Below are 22,698 nucleotides of genomic sequence, written 5' to 3' on the forward strand. Positions count from 1 at the left end.
TTAGCCGAAACACAACGTTCCTTCCCCTTGTCCATATTCCCTTTTATTAAAGCCTCTCTATTCCTTGCGACTTCTTATTTTACTTTTTCTTCCTGGCTGTCTTTCATGTTCTTGACGTTGTTTTCGGGTATTTTTTGGCTCCTCTTTGCCTCCGTATTTTTAACCCGGTTTTCCATCTTTTATATTTCAGCGTTTCAGCAAAGGGGCAAGACTTCTAACGCTTTGACAAAACATTTACGTGAATTATTATGTACAGTTCGATTACTTAATGATAGTTTGTCGATACTTTGTTAAAACACGAGACAATTTCTAAAAGTATAATTAGCTGTTTCGAAAATGAGCTGTTTCTCATTTTCTTCTTCGTATTCTAACTCGTACAGATCCACGTAATTTCCTCTTTACTCTTTTACTCTCAACCTCATAGCACTCGATTTTACTTCTTTTCTCTTACCTCCGCCTTACACAATCTTCTTCCTTCTTGACATTTTCCTATATATTTTCTATATTTCATCTTGGTTCATCTTTCATTCTTTCCTCCGCATCTTAACTCGCGCAAACCCGTCTAATTTCACTTCTCTTCTCCTACTCACGATTTGTTCTTCTCCCCTACTTCCTCTCACGCACTCTCTTACCCAATACGCGCCTTTCCAATACTTCAACATCCACTAACCAGTTCCTACCTCGGCTCGTCCATTGTTCTCTTTCCTCAATCACTCATTCGCCAACATCCTCTAGCCACTTTCCTCATTTTCCTCTTCCATCCACTCCTTTCACCGATTCCTCCCATTCCGAATTTCCTCTCTCCGTCTTGAAACGCACGCAAACACACGTATACGCCGTCGTAGCCTCGAATAGCCCTCTTTCCTCTGGAAGTCGGGCGGCTGTGTTCGCGCGGCCTCCGGCTCTCGACAGCAGGCGCGGCAATAAATTTTCGCGCGCCGACACCGAGCAATATTTCCTTGCCGTTTGTACGCGCCAGTTCTCCTCTTTTTGCCGGGGCCCCCGGTACACGCGGATAAACGCGCTGCGTATTACGGTTAAACGGCGAGAAAAAAACCCGCCAGCCCGTTCCATTTCAATTTGCGAAATGGCGCTCTGCGGCTACCGTGGCCCGTTGCTTGTCGCTGCTGTCGCCGGCTACCTTTCGCTTCGTGGAATCCGACATCAGGATTAGGTCGCTTATTACGCAATCGATGGCCACTTTTTAACGATTTTTGAGAAATTCCATCCAATTTTGACAAATCGCTGGTTCGGTATTTTCGAGGTTCAAGTAATGGTAACATCGCTGTTTCACCGGCTACCATTCGCTTGGCAAATTCAGCATCGGGATGAGTCGATTCAATTTATTGTGGGATTGATGGGAATTGTTGAGATACTATGATAGTTCAGAGCTTCGATGGTTCGAGTGTCGGTAATGGTAATGTTTACCTGATTATCGCTATTCCGCTGGCTACGCTCAAATTTGTCGTGTCTTTATTGTGAACGTTCGAGATATCAGATATGGTAATTCAGCATTTTAGGAGTTTAATCGTCAATCATGATAATTAATCCGATTGTCCCTGTTCCACCGGCTAGCTTTCGCTCGGGAGATTTGAGAACGAGGAAGAGACGGTGGATTTTATCGCGGAATCGATGAGAATTTTTGAGAAATTGGTTATGACAGTCGAGTATTCTGTAGCAGAACACCACACAAACTCCTTTTCTTCGAATTTACGAACCTTCTGATACTTTCTAATTAACCCAATAAAAAGCGTCACGATAAAACTATCCTCCTCATCGAACGTCGTGACGACGTTAATTCTCGACAGAGATTATCTCGATCTTTCCGATCGAGAGCCAGGGTGGCAATCGGTCCGTGACAACGACCAGCCAGAAGAAGGACACGAGAGTCATGGCTTGTTCGCGTGGTTTCCGCCGCTGGTTCCCGCGCTCTTCTACTTACAATGCCACATAAAATCGGGCCACAACGCACCGGCCGGCTTATTAAATTATGCTCGTTAGGAAGTTTAGAGTTGAAGCCGGCGCGTTTAACATTCTGGCCATACCAGCGCTTTGTCTCGCGGTCGCGAGGATTCACCAGGGATCGAGGACCTGTTTCCTGTCTGCATCAATCAGGAATTTCCCCCTTTCGTTCTTTCTCTTAACGGAGAACACATTTTTGCCAACTTAGGATTTTAATGGCTCGTTGATGCCATGATTTAACAATTGTTTTATCATCGAGCAAGTAGTATATACTTTCGTGTGTAATACTTTTCATTGTGTTTGCTTCATTCCTGTAATATTTTTAATATGGCTGAGTTTCGTGGGAGCTTGACGACGGTGTTTAGTGTTTTCCACTTGCTGTTTTCTTCAACATAGGTATTTTAGCTATTTTCATTTATTCCGCAATAATCTTCCGGTACCGTCTTTCGACGACGTAATCTTCTGCCTTAATCTTCGTCGTGCGATTATTAATTAACTTAGAAATTTCACTTAGAAGTAAGAAATGTATGCACGCTTTAATAGATGTTATGTATGGCCTTTCTCGAAGTTGGATTAAATTACGAAATTTCTTTTGTCGAATCATCTTTACAAATTTTATTCTTTCTACAATTTTACAACGAACTAGCGACGAACTATTTTCAGTATCTTCGTACGCTCTGTATTCTTCCAATCGTTGCTCGCTTTTCAAAGCGTGTAATCTTTTAGTACTTTTAATTTTCTATAATTATTGATTCGTGATCGATCCTATACAAGTGATCCAAGTGTCTCAAATATTCCATCGCTATATATTTATTAACCCATTAATTAAAAACCAGGCATTGGTTCGTCGTAATTTCATAAATACTTCAGCTTCGTTCGGTTCCATAAAATTGTAGCGACGTGAAAAATATTAGTCGACTCTCGGAATTCTCTTTCAGAGTCACGATATTAAAAAACAGAATTCGATAATGTAAATTGATCGAAAAGAAATCATCGCAATCGTCACCGATGCCACATAATCTGTCGCTTCGTGCTTTCAAATAAAAGCGAGACAATTATTGCTTCCCATACGCGTATTGTACATTCGAAATCAAAATGAAAAATCGTAAACACCAACAATCTTCGTCTTATAAATTCCACTTTATTACAGAGGGTTATTATTGCGATTGGCATAACGAGCTTATGTCCTGTTTTATCGTTTAAGATTGCAATAAGATTTTCTATTGAAATCGAGAATCAGGAAACCTGATTTCCCAGTGTGGCAGGCTAATCCAAGGTTCATTGTGAACGCGAAGCCATAAATCAACGCGATCGAAAGCTTTTTCCGCGGCTATCCACGTTTTTTCCCCGATGATTCTCATGATAATTATTATTTACGAGGTCCCATAGTATCGTCGGTTGCGTTACGTTACTCTACGATCATTTTTTCATTCGTTTCTTTATGTGTCCTCTTTACTGGCGCCTCCTTCTCATCGTCGCTTCCTGCTTCACAGCCAAGTCGTTCCCATTTTCACTAATGCGCCCTTTGTTGTTACCTTTCCCATAATTGTTGCTGCCCAACACGATCTTCCAATAACGATCCTACCTTTTTATCGCTTTCGACGATCGTCCGTGCCATTTCTGTTTCTATTTTGTCCTCGTTTCATTTTCCCCTTTTTCAGCCGTTCCGTCGCTACTTATCGTTTCATTTGTTTCGAACACGTCACGGATTTAAAAACGTATGGACGAAGAACGAAACGTAAAATTGGTTTATAAAGGTGAATGATAAAATTTCATTTAGCAAGAAGGAAATTATCGTGCTTAATTTTGATTGGTTGCGTTCTCGCGTACAGCCTGCGTTACTAATTATTGTCATGTCGTTAATTATATGCCGTTAATTATAGATTATATGTCTAGATTCTTATTAAAGTATAATTATTCGTGAGCTTCGTTGATTATATTAAACTTTATAAAACGAATGAAAAAGTTGTTTCCGATATGAAAATAATTTACCGTTCTGAATCAACAGCAAATATACCTTAACCGTCTGTAGCGCGGAGTCTCATTCCGCTCATTCTTACGATATAAAATTCATTTAAGCGAACATTAGCATCGACGTTTCAAAATAAGTCTCGTTTAAACCGGCATTGACATCGACATTTCTATTTTATAATTCGTGCCATTTATTTAAATAAGGTCCGTTTTATCGAAAACAGTACTCGATAGTCGGCACAGTGGACTGTTTCAAGTGCTCCTGCCTGTCAACAAATTGGATGCTGTAAATCGCGAGCGAAAATCAGAAGACCGAAAAGCAGCTGGGCTTCGCGGGAATTAAACGCATGGCCGATTAATTGCGGCCACGATACGATCGTTTCGTTTCATTCGTTCGTTATCTGTGTGATCCAGCGTGTCCTCATTACCGCCTCTTATCTGTATTAAAATTAATAAAGAGAGATCGCGAGAGGCGTGCAGCTGCGTTGACCCGCGCGGATCACAGTTTCAGCCTCTCGAACGACGTCTGATCCCGTATAAATTATAGTCTTTATACTCGGCGTGAAACCACGATAGCGGTTTTACAGTGATCTTCGTTCTACGGTGGAATTAGTTCACCAGCTTCATGTAAAATTAATGAGAAGGAAGGAGCTGCACGGTATAAACGTGCTTCGACTTTTTCGATTTATTCTGCAGATTAAAGTTCCAGCAGTTGTACAAGATTGTATTAAGATTGTCAATAAAATTCGATAGCGGTTTTACACTGAACTTCATACTACGAGGCAACTGATTCACCAGCTTACTGTAAAATTAATTAAACCCAAGAGCTTCGTCCGACTTGTCGTAGACAGTAGGTTTTTCTTCGAGATTAGATAGAAAGTCGTGTTGAGATCGTCAGAAATGATCTTAATCTTTTAATATCTTAGGTATTGTGAGGTCAGACATAACCATAGTGACTCTATAATCCAGACTATAGTAAATTGTTATGATCCTTTAAACCTTCTTTCGTCTTCCACCATAGTCTTAAGTAGATTACCTAATTCATTCGAAAGTGTATTCTACGTTCTACACGTAAAATACTATTAATAATTTTGATCGCGAGAAATAATTCTAAAATGTAAACGGAAATGAAATACCTTCGTTCGAAACGCTGTATAGATCGCTTACGATTCGGCAACGTCAATTGACGTTTTGTATGCAACAACTATATCCAATTATAATAAAAGTCGTAGTATCTGTAAGATTGCGAGGCAGGCAAAAATCGTAGGACGAAAATGGAAGAGAAGAGAAAAGAGTGGGAAGAGAGAGAAGACAGAGAAGAATCGGCGCGACGCGGCGCCTTGCGCCGTAAATCCTGTTACTCGGTGCCGGCGAGGAGAGGTGCGCGCAGGTGTTGCCGAGGTATCCTCGTTATTTATTGATTTACTTAATTCGGCCAACAGAGGACCGCGGGCCCCTGCCCGTTTGAAGAGAGCCGGCTCATTTCGTGATTAAAAGACGTTACGGACGCCTCGACGCAGCATGTGTGTGGCGGCAGTCGGCCCCTTCCCAACCCACACACCGCCCTGCACACCGTTCTGCACGTCGTTTGCACCCCTCCGAGCCGGTGTCCATATTTTTCCGGTTAACGGCTCTCGCCTTTCTCGGTTTATTGCGATTAGACAAGCCGAGAGTCGGATAAGCGCGGCCGAAGGTCGCTTTATGGCCGCCACAACGTTTAGGCACTCTGTTCTAAGGATTTCTGCAAACGTCTTAGAAAACCTAAGTTACAATTAAATATATTACGTTACATAAGCAGTTGTAAGCAAATAAAAATGAATATAATGCAACAAGGTAGGTGAAACATCCAAAGTGGTTTAGCGAACGAAACAAGTCTCCGTTTAGACTCTATTTCGTTATTTGTATTCGTAAAAATATAAATTTGCATGAAAACTCGTAATCTTCTTGAAGCGAGACAGGCAGAATTTCATTTGGCCGATCTACGAACATTATACCGAACTTCTTCCAAGAAAAGAAGGCCACAGTTACAATTGATGCATATTCGAACTGGCGCAACGCGAGGACTTGGCCTGCAAACGTGCCAACGTGACCTGCGAACGTGGCTAGCGAATTCTGATTTCTGTGCGGAATCCGCGTTCAAATGCCACGCTGTCTGACGTTTCGAACCATGCGAAGACTACACTCGTACACTCACAGCGATCTACAGTGGCTACAAAAAGTATCGGCATTCTATCTATCGTAACATTTATATACTAATTAGTCAAGGTCCATAATATACTAAAAAAGGCTCAAGTATATTAAATTTCGTATCTTCCAACGGTATTTCCATATGTCTACGAAAGTTTGGTACCATGAAAGAGAAACGTAGATTCTGGTAAAGAATCGCTTCATTAAAAATTCATATCGAGGCTATGTGCTAATACCTCTTGTAGCCACTGTATATAGATATTCGATTACATTGATATAGATGTCGGGTTAACGTTGGAAGTCGGGGCGTGTAACGAATCTTCATGTGAGTTGGACATCGTTGTTGGATAATATAGATGAGATTGATTGGATAATCGAGAAGTCGATGACAATGAGTTCAGGTTCGATTACGAATCCAGGGTCCACGGGATGACGAAGTCGATCTGATACAAGATTCTGATGTCACTCAACGTACTGGTGCACGGTACTAGTCAAACTTATTAGACTTAACCTCAGTCCAAGTGGAATATAGCCCTTATATACTCCTCCCCGTACCTCTCTGTATCCCTCGGGTCAATCTTTGTTTTTAAGGAGAGCTATTTAATTACTCCATAGCTCTGTTTGATACACGTCCTGTGATCGTGGCTACGTTCAGCGACCCGTTATGTCACTTCGAGCCCAAGCCCACTGTCATAAATCTCGGGCAAACATAATTGGATTAAATCATAAACACCTATTTCTCAGTTTTATTGTTTAAGCGCGGCTATAGTATAGGGGACCTTCCCAAACATTCCAAAAGAAAGACCCCGATGTCCTTTCATCTCCGACATGTATATCGATTTATCCAGAACGTCAACTCGTCCGAAGAGGCCTAACATCCGCGCAATTCGACTTTGAACATTGGCAACTAAGAGATTGCGAATTTTGTTATTACCACCTAATGACAATCACTTAGTTGCCAACCCAATAGAACCTCAGTCCCACGAATCGAAATTCTCGATCGTCGAAAGTGATCAGGCTGGGTCGGAGCGAGTGAAATCCCACTGCAAAACTGGACAGAGCTGCTCACCAGCCGGGGGTCCCTATTAATGCCCATTTCGCGTTTAATCTGATCGCTGATCTCTCAGAACGCGAACGGTCGCGACTGACCGGCAGATAGAGCGCGAAAAGTGATGAGAAGCGCGGAGATAAGGGAACGTGGTGGAACGGGTGGTTCGGATGACGGCCACGAGGCGGGAAGAGCGACAAGGACGATGGAAATACTAATAGCGGTGGGGATATCGGGCCCCGGAGCAAGCGGGTCCGACGCTGCGGGGGGCCTCACACGCACAAGCCAACACATCGCCTCGAAAAACCAACATCGGCGCCGACAAATAACTACCCATATTATCCGATCTTGTAGGCTACCATCTCACCACGAGCCCTTTGTGAGGGGGCCAGCGTTATGTATAGCGGGCCCCATGGAACCGAGACGGTAAAATACAGCCGTCCCCACCACCGGTCTTCTTCTTGGTATACCTTTGCGTTTCTCGTTTATTTTAAACGAAATTTTGGCGCGCGTATTTTTATCAAGTTTGTCTTGTTGCGATGTTTCATTTTGGGATTAGACGGTTAATGTATTGCTTGGTGTCTTTATATAATTAAATACAGCCGTCCTGTCCACTGCTTCCCTCCTTTCGCGTCTCTTGCCTGTTCTACGTGAAATTTTGCCATAGTATGTGCTTACTTGAAGTTTGTTGTAACGTTTAATTTTAAGATTAGACGCTAAATGTCTAGCATTGGTTGACGTCGTTGTAACTTTAATATTACAGTGGTCTTATCCACTTTGGTTTCTTTCGTGGGATACCTTTGTGCTTCCCGTTCATTTTCAATGAAATTTTTACGATGTTTAATTTTCAGGTGGATCAGGATCAGGTGGTTAACGTATTGGTTGACGTCTTTATGTATACGATATGTCCCTTATGACATATAGCCGCATCCTCTACTGGTTCCCTTCTCGGTACATACCTTCGCGTTTCACGTTTATTCGAAATGAGATTTTGGCGTACGTCTTTTTATGGAGTTTGTTCCGTGGTTTTTGTTGTAACGTTTATTTCTGAAATTAGATGGCTGATGTCTTTATGCAAATTATACAGCCAGAGACAAGAAAAGAACAAGGACAGAGTTTTAACAGACTTGCCAGTCCTAACGTTAAATTTATCGAATCTCCTTCGTTTCTCACCATTAAAAATTGATTTCCTCAATAAATCTATCTCGTACCATTTCTTATATTTACTTCGACTCATTAACTCAATTTAATTCCACCTTTTACAACTGATAACAGACAACGTTCTGCTTGTCTTTCGTGACCATCGAAGTGGTTCACCGAACAAATAATAAAGTAATTAAAAGAGCGTGTCGTTGCTGAGGAACCAGTCTGCCGATCGCTTATCTCGCCGTCACAGCGAGGCGAAATTTATATTTCCTGCCATTATTTTTGCCGCGTATTCCGTAGGAGTCTGGAAACGAATAAAACTCGCCCAGAGTACCAGGAGACGATACCGTTACGCGTAAATCCGCCGTTCTCGCCTGATACTAATAAAGACTGACCTGTCTGCTCGTAGGTGCGAAAAACGTCTCGAGCTCCAGCGGAAATGTCCATTCAGCGATAAAACGGGGATTAATCAAAGCGATAGAAACGTTTTAGCGGCTCGAGAACCGCTCAAGTAGTACAGCTCCTTTCTGAAGACTTTGAGATTCGATCGAGAAACGAGATCTTACGGTTAATTGAATCTCGCGCCATTGAATCTCTTCAAGTCGTTTACTCAATATTTCTCGAAATGTATACGGTGACCCGCCAAATCATTCGAACATTTATCGCACAATATTTCTGCGGATATATCAAGGCGCATTGTACGAAACTCTCTAAAGTTCCGTTAGCGCTGTAACGAGACACGACTATCGCGATTGCGATAGGAAAATTTGAAATCAAACGGGAAACGCGTGTAGAAGTTACAAGATATTTATTGCAAATATACACTGAGCGAGAAATTAGTATATGGTTTGTATAGTACGTAGTAGTCTTAAACATACAATTAATGCTAAAGATCGTTACACTGAGTATTAATTAATATAGCGTATAATTTGATTGTTTAAATAGTTTGGAGATACGAATAAATATCTGTAAATGTAACTTGTGCGTATATTTTTAGATCCGTTTCAAATTTTGCTAATATAATCACGATAGTCGTGATCTCGTTACAGTGCTGATGTGATTTCAAAATGTTTTGTATAATATATGCATAGGAAGAAAGAGCCACTGTATATAGAATTTTTCATTGCTTTATATCTTCGTTGCTTTTTAAAATATTTCGATTCGATTAAACCAGCAAGTGATAAATGAAAAGGAAATGTTAAATGTTAAAAAAAAAAAACAAAAAAGAAATGGATACATCGAATTGATATATTTTGACATGAAAATTTGTAGAACGAAGTGAATGGCATTCAATAAGCAAGCATAGGTGTATCGAGGTATTAATTAACGTGGCATCAGCGCGATTAACGAAGGCGGGAAATTAATTAGTCAAGCGCGGATTTGACGGGGCGGTGGTTAATGAAGTGTAGAATTGTCGGAGTTTTATTTAATTACTCGGGGCCGAGTCGAGGACGCTCGTTAAAAAATTATAACGTCGTTAAAATTTTAACGAGGCCGGGCAGAATTTTCGAAATGTTCTATCATCGACGCCGCGAGAAAGTTTTTAATTAATTAGCCATAGATCCTGCGCGGAATGTCAATGAATTTGTTATGACGCTATTAAAATGCCGAGCAATTATTTATAAATCTGACAGACTAATAGCTCAATCATTCAAAAAATCTTTCTGTTGTTCTTCCATTTTTTTTTAATCCTAACTTGACTAAATTTTTATCCCTACCTTTTTGAAGTAACCTCGAATTTATCCCTTTCAACCTTCCAGAACGATAATTCCATCCAATGTTTTATGATTTTTACAGTACATTCACACTATGCAATATTCTTTTCTGGAACTAATTAACAAAGAAATACTACAACTGAATTAATACATCGAATCGAAAGCTGAAATAAAGAGAGGTAGTTTGGACAGATTTTTTCAAATAAATTTGGACGTACTTAGATTAATATTCCCTATACTCTCCACTAACAGGGTATTTCAATAAATTTCTTCAGAATAATTTACGTAGCCAAATATGTGAAACTCACCTTAAGCCCGGCACGTTATTCGAACTACTCGGATGGCACAGTGATAAACTTCTCAAATCAACAATTATCACATCATCTTCTTACAATAAATAATCTTATAGAAGTAAATAATTCGTTTAAAAAAAAGTCTAATTGTAGAATAAACGATAAAAAGTGTCCTACTAATTGTATGTATCCAAATGAAATTGAGAAAGTTAGATAACACGATGTTGATCGATTTGACTTTTAAAGCTTCCTTTAAGAGTGCAAGAAAGTAGCGTAGAATGTTAATTAGATGCTTCCAGCTTGTTCCTTTTCCTATTCACGCGGCGTAGCTAGACAACTAGCGCCATCAGGCCAGATCTCCTTCTAAGAGCATTCGAAGCGCCACAAAAGCGTTCGAGCGAAGTGGACGAAGGCCGTGCGACGTTTACAAGGCGTCCGATTAATTTCTCGTCGGTCGGGATGAATCTTTCGGTCCGCAGGAGGAACGTAAGGGCCGGTCTTCTGGCCTTTCATGGCCAGGAGACGCTGAAGGCTCCGCGGCACCCACGGCACCGATTGTAAATTAGGGCAAATTGATCGCAAATCAGCCGCGCCGGACGAGAGTCACTCCCACACGATCCGTCCGGGAAAGGGGAAGAGACGGAAACATGCCCAGCCCAGGACTTTGTACGCGAGACCAGGCCTTGAACGACGATGAGAGAGAAAAGTAATGCCCGAACGGTCGCGGGTTTATTGGCCATCTTAGTTTCCAACGATCGCCGCGAATGTAAATCCTCTAAACGACTAACGCGTTTAGCTTTGGTGTCTTGGCTTCAGGCAACGTTCCTAGGATTGGTGCTCGTTTATGCGCTCCTTTAAACAATTAGGGGATCGTTCTTCGCGTCATTTTGATTTTTATACCCGGCCTTTTGCGGTTCTATGTATATATATACACCCTGTTAATAATTATTAAGACAGCGTAACATTACACCATAAGATGTGACGAGTGGAATAAATTATCAAGAATCAATCGATCGGACAGAGTTTTGCATTCATGCCAGAAAACGATTCAAGAATGAGAGAAACAATTATGAACATTACAAATGCTAAGAGGAAAATCTGCAATCGAATAACAAGAAATAATCCGAACGTTGCAAATAATTAAAACAATCTCGTAAACAGGTTTACATTATGACACTGAATACATGAATTTTATTTATCCCACGTTCTAGAATCTCTATCTGTCTTGATCTAAGGTCTCCAATCTTGTTCCAGACAATGAACTTTGGCACTCACGTTCTACCGAAAATTATAAAATTATAGTAGAAATATTTATAATCCGCTTGTTAATACACAATGATAATATCAGTTGGAAAATGATCGTGCAAGAGAGTGTAGCCCACGAGTACCTAAGAATATTCTTGATAACGATTTTAAAAGGATCCTTGGAATCCCTGACCATCGGAAGAGCATCGTGTCGTCGAGCTCTGTCCCGAAACATCTCCAGAATTCAACCACCCGTTCTCACCTGGACACCAGAGAGGCAGGCACCTTCCGAGGGTGAGAGAACTGTACCAATGTAACAGTTCGGTGCCTTTAAGCGGCTTCGAGGCGGCGGCATCGGCGCCCTCAAACGCGCCGACAAACGTTGTCCCGCTAGAAAGCCCTCGTTCCGCTAACCCTTTCCCAAAGCCAAGCCGCGTCTCGTTCTCTCATCGTGAAACGGCGATCGAAAGACCGTTTTCGGGGACCAGGTGCGAATGGAGAACAGGCCGAAAGTTTCACGTCGATGTGGTCTCGTTAGGGATTCGCAAACCGAGGATTCCATTCGATCAATAGCTCGCAATACCATGAAACTACCCTAAAATTTTCAATCCTTATGCTATACTATAAAACGCAATCACATCGTCAGAGGACTGCGAATATTTCGGCTTCATTTTTAAGAAGACAAAATCTAATTACAAGTAAACGGTTAATTGGACAGCCAGGCTTCTAAGGTTCTTGTTATAACTTCAATCGCTCGTGTTTTGTGTTCAATCTTTGCACAAAACTCCTAGGACACTAGCCATTTTCAATAAAACTTCCATACTTGGTGTGGGCTATGACTTTTAAGTAATATACTTTCTTCGTCGTCCAAACTGTCAAGTTATGCAAAATATTGGAACACAATTCAGCCATACAACTCTTTTCAACTTTCAAGAAGATATGGTAACTGTCGTAGCAGTTTTAGGCTATGGTATGCATGCGTGTAGTACTTCATAGTCCGGTTCTCAAGATTCCACTCGCATCGTACGCGCGATAGCAACTTTCATCACAAACAGGAACGATCAAAAAGCTGCATCAGAATGCCTCCGGTCTTCCTTTATCCCAAAGCAAGAACTCAAACAGGAATCCCAATGCCGAATCTCTGAGAACTTAAAGTTGACGATGTCAATTAACAATCCCAGCCGCGGTCCAATTAATCAGCCAGGGCATAACCGAAAAACGAGAAGCAAGAACCGTGGACAAGCATCAATCTCGCGTCGGTTGCCAGCGTAAATCCGCTCCGTCCGACACTCTCCGTTTCCATTATTCCTCTTCCCATCGAAGACACCAAGCCAGGACCGAACCAAGCCGAGTCCAGAGAGAGAGAGAGAGAGAGAGAGAAAGAGAGAGTAGAGGTAGAAGGCTCGAGCCAAAGCGACCAAAGCCACGGATATCTATAGCCCACGACGAAGAGGTGTACACGACTAGAGAGGATGGCTCCCGGTCGCGCTGGATGGACACGGACAGGTCCGCATTGTATTCTGCGGCCAGTAAATCCTGGTGCTCGTAGTGTAAATGAGAGCCAGCCGGGGCGGGGAACGGTGGTACCCGGCTAGGCTTGGACCAGAAAGGGCCAAGGCTCCTCTCCGCTTCCAACTAACGCGCCGACGATGGCGAAACAGAGACGGAAAGATTTATCTGCGAGCCGCGAGCACGCCACGGCAACCCTTTGTCGCTGGCCGCGGTGAGAAGTTCGCATTTTTCGCCATTTTTTTCCTACCGTTCCGCGTCCGTTTCCGTCTCCTTCCGATCCTTTCGTCGGATTTTTTTCATAGTTTCTTCTTCTTCTTCTTCTTCTTCTCCTGCGGAGTTCTTCGTTTGGTAGACGCAAGGAAAGGCGGAGGAATCGAGGGAATCTGACGGGGCTCAACGTGCTTGATTGTCCACCGCTTGTTAGGGATACTTTGCATTTAGAGAAGAATTGCCAGATGGAGTATGAATTGGAAAAGAAGTTGGAGGTTGCATGATTATGTCTTAGGGGAAGATCGATTTTATGTTTGGTTTCAGTAATGGATACTGGAGGGTGGGTTGGCAACGAGTTAGTGTCGTGTGTGTTTCGCAGGGAATTTGTAATTAATCCAGCTGACACGTTGTTGACTAGGCGTGACTAGGCGTGGTTGCTTTTATTTCCTGTCGCTGTTCTTTATTTCTTTCTACTGGAGACAAAATAGTCGACGATTATATCTTATACAAAGGTTAATCTCTATATTTTGGTTGAACCTGTGATAATACGCGACATCTTAGGCTACCAAATGAGCTGTCAGTTCTGTTAAACAAACAGCTACATGAATTTAATTTAGGTCAAGTCAGGGATCATAGTCACCATGAAAAAACAACAGAAATGTAAGTAGTTACGTTTCTTACTTCGATATAAGTTTGTGAAACGACACACAATATACCAGGCAAGCTACAAAATCCACATTTTTCGTCTTTAACTTTTCCACTACTCGACCCACTTCCATTCTCTCCAGACAAAGCCATAATTACAATCAATTCTTCTCGATCTCGCGATCATTGCTCACGAAACCATTCCAATCGTTCAGAAGCACACTAACGGCGTCCTCCATCATTTCTTCCATCTCTTCCAGCCTGAAAACACAGCCACAAAAGTCCGTTTCCCCCAAAACCATCCAGTCCAGATAGACAGTTGGGTCAGACGTCGGAGACAGATCGATCGATCAGTCTAAAAACGCGTGCAACCTTAATTTCTCCGGATGGATCGTCACGTAGGACGTCCCTTCGCGTTCCAGAGGGTCGGCCGAGAAAGCGAAAGCCGACCGCCGAGTCGGCCACTTTGCATAGTTTAGCGCTGCGACACCTCCCGGTGTCAATTAAATCCTCGTCGGCTATCGGACTGTGTCGAGTGGTCCATGGATCCCCTTCAACTCCGAAACTAGCCCCCTTGCCTCTGTCGTGGACGAGTTTCGACGCCGATCAAAGACCACCGGGCATTCCAATTGCTTCCTAATCTTCGTATCGTCGGAGCCAGGCTTTTTTCTTACCTTTTAGCCTTTATCGGTTACGAGTTTTTGATTGATCTATATGGTTCCCTGGGGTGGTATTTTTTTCTTGATAGGATAGCGGGCAGGGTCCAGTTGTCTCGATGTGATTTTATCGAACTTCGATATTCGAGATGAAGTTTTTCGTGGAAAATCATTCGATATAGAATGATGCTATGATTAATTACTTGATGAAGATAATTCCGTGTTATTGTATATTAAATCTACTGTTTCATTTGTATATCGTTATTTATACACTTCAGCTTCGGATTAAGGAATTTCAAAAAATATTTACACGGCTTGAAACGAAGTATCGAGAAGTGGTGATCGATTATGTATTCGTAGCTGTTTTCTATCCCGAGGAAACAAAATTCTAATTATAAGCACACTTAATTATTAAACTGCGAATTTTCATGCACTCGTGGGAAATTAAAAATCGATTACCAAACATCGTTAGAATCTACATAATATACAAAAGTATGGAAGGTATCCAAAGCATAACGTTAATCGTGATATTCAGTGGATGAAATTAATTTTTACTTAGGTTCCATTTGTTTAATTGGATTTATAAGAATACGAGTTTGCATAAAAATTCACAGTTTACCGATCGCTAACCCTAAAACTACCCCTAAGAACTTCTTCAACGCTTCGAAATATCTTACAGCAAGAAAATAACAATGGCTATTAATTTTCCCTCACTTTCTATTTCGAAATGGTTTCTCGGGTGGAGAAGCGTTCTACGTGGCAGACAGACGCGGAAAAAGGATCCGTGCCTAATGGGAATCGAAGGAAACACGCGGCCCAGCCGGAGGTCCTCGCCGAACCAATTTGTATGCTGATGGCTATCTCCGTGGAATAATTTATAAACGATATTAAACCGTGCTCTTTGGCCGGAGCACGCTACACGCTTGGTACCGGCCAGCCCTCGGGCCCACCCCTTTGCCAAAGGGGGTGGTCTCGAATTTATCGTCGGGAATGCAATCTGTCATCGCGTATTGGCCGCGACTTCTGCGACTATTAAATGTAAATCCGTTTCGATCCACCGGGAACGAGTCAATCGATTCTACCACTAACAGACGACTCGCAAGGTGTAAGTGGCTTAAAAGGGGTGATTTTTTAATGTTTTCTCAATGGCGAATTTCCTTTAATTTATTTGAAATTTATTTTTTATTTTCTTAATTTTATATCGTAATTAGGAAGCGGGGATATTTTTTGAAATTTATTTCCTATTTATCCTTTTCTTTTTGGGGAAGCGTTTTGATCTATCGAGGAGGGAAATATAGTTTCTAAATGTAGTATTGGAAAGTGGAGTTTTCGAATTTCTCGAGGAGTTTTATGAGATAAAATATGGAGATCTTAAGTTTCGTATTGGATAAATAAAAAGCCGAACAAGACTCCAAATGCAAAAAGAAATTTAACCTGAGAAATTCCACCGAAATAAGCGTCCACTTTAAATTCATAAAAAAGAACGCTATACTGCTATCTTTGAAACTCAACAAAATAATTAATTATCATTTAATTTCGATAATTACCAAGAGTTGTATTTTCATGTATGTAAGCAAAGCACCGAAAGTTCAAGCTGAGAAACTCCATCCATACGAGCTTCCATCTTAAACGTTCCAAAAAGATTTATGGAAACTTATCATGGTCATACGAAAGCTATTAAGAATGACGATAGCCTAACCCTAATCCTAAACATGGTATCTGCTTGGATTTCACAAGGGCGCAATTTGCGCATAAATGTTGCTAACAGGGAAAAACACGTTAAGGGAAGGAGTTTCGTTTCGCGAACGACTTTTTAAGAAACCGCTAATCCAAGCTCGAGGGGGTGGCGGCTATGCTAATATCGAAGCGGAAGGGGATACAAGGGGGTTGGCCGTATTCAGAGACAACGAAAAGACGAGCAGCTTTCGTGATCGAATCGATTACCGCGAAACTGGCTGGCTGCTCGGCGAACGCGCGGAATAAAATCGAAAAACGAGCCGCATAAAAGTCAACCGATACGTATCTCTTGCCTCCGCTGGAATCCCTGAGCCCCTTCCAACTGTTCCCGTGTTTCGTGATGGTTAAGTGATCGCGTTTTACGTGCCTCAACTCGGATCGTCGATTATTGCTTTCGTCGAGTTTAAAGGGCGGGACATTGATTCGTTATCGAACCCGGCAAATTACTTCTGCTTGTCTTTCGGCGTTTGAAAGCAAGGAAGACAGTGGAATAAGAGGAGTTAAGAGAACGCAATTATGTTAGGAATATTGGTTTCTTTTGTAGATCTTCTGCAAAAAAACATTTCTATTACTCTAAACAAAGAGATTAAACAGAACACGATGCAGTGTATTAAGTCGAATATCGATTTCTTTTATGGATATACTTGGCTTCCAACAGAATTTCTATTGGAACTACAAGCCAATTTTAATTCGATGCTTTTTCTTAATTCAAATGTATTTCTGTAATTTAGATATTAGACAATCTTCAGTTTAAATAAATAAATAGATGAAATTGAAGATGTGAGAAACGTCTGATAGCTGTGACACCTATCGTAATTGAATATTTACCTTGCTTCTTTGTGACATGTATTAAAGATTATGTCAGATGTTGGATATTAAGAATATTCAGTTACAAGAAATAAATAAATAAGATGATGGAAGTAGAAGGAATAATCGTCTGCTTTTGCTGACAATTTATAGTAATCCAATCCTCCTCTTCTCTTTCTAACTTACATGTCAGATATTAAATTTAAACAAGTTGATAAATAAACTAATGAAAAGAAACTTATTAACTTTAGTAACAACTTATTCACAGTAGTTCAATGTTTTCCTTTTTTTTTTTTCTTATGTCACAAATTATACATGTTAAAGAGTTCCCTTGAAAGAATAAATAAATGACAGAAGAGAGATAAACCTACTAAATTACTTTCTGAAGCAATTTACATTTTAATGTAATTGAAATTTCTGCTATCTGATACGCGGGCTCAGAATGAAGATTATTCTTTACCGAATGAATTAGTACGATTAAATTCTACGCAACTGGCAAGGTTCATCAAGTGTTTCAAAGAGGCAAGTCTGAACATCGATGGAAATAATTCTGCTAATAGTTTCATGCTGAACACTAATGACAGCCTTGCTACCAGAGTTTCCTATAATTAGCGCGAAGTCGAACTTCAATCTCTTTGGTGCCCGCAATAATTCACACCTGCAACAGCCGCTCCCTGTCTTATTAACTTCGATACAGGGAGATACTTTGTAATTCAAACGCGTCCCAACCACCAATTAACCAGAAGGAATTCCATAAAATCGCGAGTCTCCCGAGTAATCTGTTATATCTATCTATCAAATAGTTCCATCGTTCACACTATTAACGTTTAATGAATATCTTTCTAAATCCCTAATATCTTCAAATTTCTATCATAACATTGGTAATTTATGAACTAAATTGTGAAGCATGGTCATTGATCTAGCTAATTTTAACATTTCAAAGACCAAATTATTGATAGACATATATAAATAAATAAAGTAGATTAAAATGTTAGATACGTGCATTATATAAATCAAAGTCACAATAGAGATTTCTGTAGTTTAAAGACAGTGCTATAAATGGTTCAAGTTTTTCGAATATTATCAAATTGTAGTATCTAAATTTTATTGTTTAATTTCAGTACCGATATTACTGCCAATTATAACAATTATTACTTCCCAAAATTTTCATATTTCCAGAAATGTAACTAAACAAATGGAATCTCGATAAAGGTTTATTTCACATACTATATATTATAGCCAGCGTTTCGCTTTAGACGTTTTTAGAAATTCTTACGCGTCATGTAGGTATATTTTTGCACTTTTAAATTCCCAATAAATGTATAAACATCCGTGATCTAATTACGATTATGGAAGATTAATACTCCGAGGCATCGAAATTAGCAACATAAATTTCATTAGTGGCATCACACATAATGCAGTTACTAATTATTTATTTCCTACTAAAACTTCAAGCTATAAATTTTCTGTATCTTACACAGAGATGAAGAAACGCAAGACACTTTGAAGATAAAGTGATCATTGTTTCCTAAATTAATCGCTCTCAATTTTTTATCATTTCATTACAAGGAATTAAATGATCTCTTGAGCTTATATACAGTAGTATTTGTCGCAAAAGAGAAGAGAAATAAAACGTGAAAGAAAGAAAAAATTCGGGTGGAACGTTCCATTGGTAAATAAGCGGGCAGGCCATGACCTACTCCACCGCAAAATGCTCGAGCCCAGCCACATTTCCTGGCAGTTAGTATTTTCTCCCGACCCGAAGGTTCTTCCTTCCCTTCAATTTCATCTTGCTTCCTGCAAGACTATCCTCGACTTAATAGCGTTCGCGGATTTGACGTGCACGCACGCCACTCGTAATTGCCCGCGCGATGTTTGCAGATGTAATTGTGTCTCGCGGTCGAAGCGACCACGATAGAACATTTATTGGCACGAAGTGGTTGTTTACCCTTCGATTTTAATATAGACGGTCCTGTGGATTTTGCTTAATCCGGCACGAACCTTTGTTTGCCTCCACTTTCAACTAATTCGTGTTTTATACGTTTACTTGTTGGCCAGATTTTTGTTATTTAAAATGATACACGTTAATGGGTGATTTTATATAAGACAGTCGTCTGTGATATGTTGTAAAATTTTATGAATTATTTGAGAAGATATTGGCAGGAGGATTATCACAGAGGCGATGAATTCAGGCTGGAAAATGGATATTTGAGAAAATTTTATTATTTACAATGCTACTTGTTAACGAGGTTTAATTAATCCAGGCTTAAAATAAGTTTCTGTCGTGGGAAGTTGGACTGACCTAGGTGTAACCGAAATTTAAATTTGCATAAACCTAATGGAATTTTAATTCAACACCTTGTATGTCAGCAGAATCTGAGCTGTTAAACGCGAGAAGTTATTGCCACATAATGCAAATTATGTCTAAATGATAGCTTCCTGATTCTCTTCTTTTATTACCTACTGTACAGTTGCTATGGAGACAATAAACGTCATGCATATTTGTCGCATGATATCTTAAATTCACCTCGAGACCTAATCGAAGTTAAATATATATTCAAAAGCAATTTAAATCCACGTTAAATCAAATTTATTTAATCTCATACGGAACACGTTCAGTTCCTGTTGAGTTCGAGTATTATCGCAAGAGATGAACCAAAAGATACAACACACAGTATCCAAAGATATAAAGTCTAAAATACACTACGATAACTACATACGTAATATCTACATTATTCCAAAAGATGATACAAAAATACAAAATACATAGTGAGGGTCAAAAGAAAGTAAGATTGGAATGGATGCATTCCAGGAATTTTTACACCAAACGCTTCTTACTATGTTAATAACAATTGTCAATTCTATAATATATATTGCGTTTATTCATTACATTTTAGCTTTTAAACTTCCTTTGGTTCGTCACTCTAAACTCAGTTCAGTTCAGCCATCCGAAGCTACCATTCCAGTCTTATCCGCCAGATATAAAATTTCGAAATATCTACTAACCAAATACAATTAAAAGATAAAAAATAATTACATTTTCTCACCTTAATAAGCTCGTTCCCGCAGAGATTAATTTGCACTTAATTCAAGTTAATTTATAATCAAGTTCTATTTAACCAGGACTTAACCGACGTCTAAATCACAGGGATCGGTAATGAAAGAACGCTGAAGTAATCTCGTGTTCGCGTTCACCGTTCGTTAATTGATTCCGTTTAGCTGGAACTAGGCAACAACTTGGACGAGCAATTATCGCCTCTGGCCGTGGTAAAAAATCGGCGGGAGACACGAGTGAAAGGATTGGAACGGTGTCAGCGGCGGCGGTGAATCGATTGCGTTGCATTAATTGACCATGAAAATGGAATGTCACGGCTCGTAGATTTTCCAGATTAGGCATTGCCGTGACTGCCACTCGTTTCTGCCCGAGAGATTATCGCCATATTCTCACCGACGTGTCCGACAGTCCATGCGTTTTTTTTTCAACCGTACCAACCGTTGCAACACCAACGTGGAAAATCTGCACGATCGTCCGCCATTTTTATCGTATATCTATCTGAATTTCTCGCAAATATAAAAGCGTTTCATTAGACTTTCATTTTACCTTTTCGTTCCTCCAGTTTTATAACGTTTTTCTACTTCGTTCCACTTCATTTGATTCTTTGTATCTCCTTCTGTTAGTTACTTCCGGTTTCGACTGTCTCCATCGTTATTTCATCCTTTACAGTAAAACTCCGTTTACCTGAATTGTATTAATCGAAAGAAAATTTGTATTTATGTTAAAAGTAGTAACGTTGACAAGAATAATGAGAAACAGATAAAATAATATCGGGGATATACGTTGTATTACCAATGTACGCTGTTAGTTAAGTAATAGGTAGTGGATAGAATTGATGAAATGCTATTTTAAAGTTCTATTGTATTTGATTTAAAGATTTATGCCTTTTCTGAATTACCTCGTCTAAACATTTGAAGAATATAAAAAGGGAACAAAGGAAAAAGAATAATAGTGGAGATGGACATCGTTAATTACAAATACTTTTCAATTTTATAATGGCAATGGAATTTCGCGGACACGGCGTAAAATCGCGCACATGAAACATTCATCGCGCTCGAGGATAATCGAAGGAGGTTAAGCATGCGACGAATTCGCCCTGGCGAGCGTTTCAAACATTTATGGATTAACATTTTCATCACGCGACGCTCGCGGTTCGTGCACGCCGAGCGGAAAAATTTATTTCCACCAAGGGCCAAGACGAGAATCCTGTAAATTTTTTACAGGTTAATCGTAAAAGTCTCCGACGCCGGTGAAATAGTCCTCTCGTTTTGCTCGCTTTCTTCCATTCGACAGAATGAATATAGTGGAATCATTCGAACGCTTATCATAGAAAATTTTCATCTGCATATTCTATTCGTTATGTAAGACATTTTAAAATTTCATTAGCTGTAACGAGACACGAGTGTCATGGTTATGCTGAGAAAGTTTAAAACCAATCTGAAAATGTAATGTAAAAATTACAAGATATTTACTGCGCACATATATCTAATAAAAGTAGCAAAAGTAGTATACAAATTAATTTATAAAAAGTTAGTATAGGCTATGAATAGCCATCTTGAATATTCTATGTGTTACAGGTGATTCTACTGAATATCAATTGTTTAAATTGTTTGTGGCAAGAAATATATATTTGCAAATTCTAAATATCTTGCAACTTCTATGCATGTACATCTTCGGATTAGTTGGAAATTTTATCGATGCAATCACAATAGCCGAGTCTCATAACGGCGCTAATGAAATATCAAGATATTCATTAAAGTTATCTACAAGTGTTGGAATATCTTCGCGAGCTACTGTATTCTCGAAAAATAATGGGGGGAATAAATATTCATACAGAGAGACCGTCTGCGCGTTTTTCGATACACCTTGAATCATCATCGTTCATGGCCCCGGAGAAAAAACGAGGAAGCCATTAAAAAATTTCAACATCGATTACGGTGATCGTTCGTTTCTTAAAAATTGCAAAATTAATGGGGAACACCCAGGCGAACCAGTCGACGTTCCGGAGATTTCGCGATTACGCCTTAACAGTTACAACGTGTTGCCATTGAGAAAAAAGCTCATAATTACAACTCGCGGCGGTAAACCGTCTTTTTTCACCTTTTTCGCGAACGGAGGTCCGGCTCGAGACGATGCGCCTCGTGAAAGATGAGAGATAATTCATCAATCGTTCCATAGCCATCGATAATCGAACTTTACTTTTTAATCGAGTACCAAGAAATTTCAAATACACCACTATCTTCTTAGGTCTGTAGCCTGATTAGTCATCGAGGTTACGAGGTTTGACGTATTCACATACAGTAGCTTACGAAAGTATTGGAATACATTATATGTATTAGTGGGAACACGTTGAAATTTCATTAACATTATAATGAGACCTGGCTATCAGTAATAATTTGTTACTATCTGTTGCCACATTTATCTATTTAATTTTGCTTGTCAAAATGGATAAGAATGAATGTTGAATTTTTTGAAAAGACGTTCAAGAATGATTAAGAATGTGGGACAT

At 40.0% G+C, this 22,698-nt stretch overlaps 1 protein-coding gene across 3 annotated transcripts in view; it reads right to left on the reverse strand.

Moving 5' to 3' along the window:
* Nucleotides 1-19,335: 19,335 nt before the first annotated feature.
* The window catches only part of Bi (T-box transcription factor bifid), a 173,790-nt gene continuing 170,427 nt past the window's right edge, over nt 19,336-22,698 (reverse strand). For all 3 annotated transcript variants that reach the window (XM_072015603.1, XM_072015601.1, XM_072015602.1), the window contains exons 8-9: nt 20,736-20,873; nt 19,336-20,651 (exon numbers count right to left, since the gene is read on the reverse strand). The gene's annotated coding sequence lies outside the window, so the exon portion shown is untranslated. The remainder of the gene's footprint in view (nt 20,652-20,735; nt 20,874-22,698) is intronic.

This window comes from Bombus fervidus, chromosome 13 (genome assembly GCF_041682495.2).
Source record: "Bombus fervidus isolate BK054 chromosome 13, iyBomFerv1, whole genome shotgun sequence".
In the NCBI taxonomy this organism is placed as follows: domain Eukaryota; kingdom Metazoa; phylum Arthropoda; class Insecta; order Hymenoptera; family Apidae; genus Bombus; species Bombus fervidus.